Genomic DNA, 1881 nt, shown 5'->3' with positions numbered 1-1881 from the left:
ATATATATATATATATATATATATATATATATATATATATATATATATATATATATATATATATATATATATATATATATATATATATATATATATATATATATATATATATATATATATATATATATATATATATATATATATATATATATATATATATATATATATATATATATATATATATATATATATATATATATATATACATATATATATATAGGGAGAGGTTCTAATAAAAACCTAGAGAACTAAAAACCAATCCTAGCCCTACATTCTATTTCATCCAATGGTCAAGATTGAAAATGGCAGAATTGAAATTAATTGAACATCAGCTGACAAAATACCAATAAAAGGGGTAATTTAGAAAAAGCAATTTCAATTTTTCACGCTGTAATTAATTACAAGAAGTTGGCGTACACTTTTATCGAAGAAAAAACGTTTCAGTTTAACTACATTTTGAATACAGTTTCATCTCCTCTTTACCCCAAGAACTAAACTATTCACATTCCGTCGATTTCTCAAAACTTAGGTTACTTTCATCATCTAATTACAAATCGAACGAAGGCGACCAGCAACACTTCGACTATGGAGATGAAGAAAAACAACACAGAGACTCCAAAACCCTCGTCTTCAAGAACGGGTAAAAAGATTCAAACCCTCGTATTACAACTGTAATTTTTTTTATCAAACTTTGAAAATTTTTCAGCGATTCAGTGGGGAAAGGTTCGTAATTTAGACATGAATCACTTGCATGTTGTTGAATACTTTTTTATTTTATTTTTTTAGCTTTCCCATAATATGTTACCGATGCATGTTCTAGTTTAGGGTTTTATTTTTTTACATTTGCCTTTATCTGGTTAAAAACAAACTAAGTTTTTCTTAATATTGCAAGATGTTTTCATTTGTTCTAAATGGGTAACGATTAATTATGGTTGTTTGGATTCTACAATATGCACTCTACTTTAATCTCCTCAATTCACTTGAGTGAAACGAGATTCACTGCGGTGAATCTCGATTCACTTGAGTGAATAGAGATTCACTACATTGAATCGAGATTCACTTGAGTGAATCGAGATTCTCTATGTTTGAGTGAATACAAATTGACTCCACTAAGTAGCTATTCACTTTAGTGAATAGAGATACATCCAATGAATCGCGATTCACTCTAGTGAATCGAGATTAAATGTACTGAATCTCGATTCACTAATTAAACCATATATGGTTTATGTATATTAACAGTGAAATTAAACCATATAATTAGTGAATCGAGATTCTCTATGTTTGAGTGAATACAAATTGACTCCACTAAGTAGCTATTCACTTTAGTGAATAGAGATACATCCAATGAATCGCGATTCACTCTAGTGAATCGAGATTAAATGTACTGAATCTCGATTCAATGCAGTGAATCTCGATTCACTCGAATAGAGATACATCCAATGAATCGCGATTCACTCTAGTGAATCTCGTTCAATACAGTGAATCTCGATTCACTGTATTGAATCGAGATTCACTAGAGTGAATCGCGATTCATTGGATGTATCTCTATTCACTAAAGTGAATAGCTACTTAGTGGAGTCAATTTGTATTCACTCAAACATAGAGAATCTCGATTCACTAATTATATGGTTTATGTATACTAACAGTGAAATTAAACTGTAACGATGATCAGTTTTTCCTTGTTGTGTTGAGTGACGAGACACTGAAAGAATGTATGGTATGTCATGGAGTTGGTTTCATATCATAGAATCTGGATTCAATTTGCTGAAGCTCGATACAATTTGTTGAATTTGGATTCACTTTGATAAATCTCAATACATTTGGTTGAATCTTGATTCACTGTAGTTAATGTAGATTCACTTAAGTGAATCTCGATTCACT

This window comes from Asparagus officinalis, chromosome 4 (assembly GCF_001876935.1).
Source record: "Asparagus officinalis chromosome 4, Aspof.V1, whole genome shotgun sequence".
In the NCBI taxonomy this organism is placed as follows: domain Eukaryota; kingdom Viridiplantae; phylum Streptophyta; class Magnoliopsida; order Asparagales; family Asparagaceae; genus Asparagus; species Asparagus officinalis.
This window is presented reverse-complemented; position numbering follows the sequence as displayed.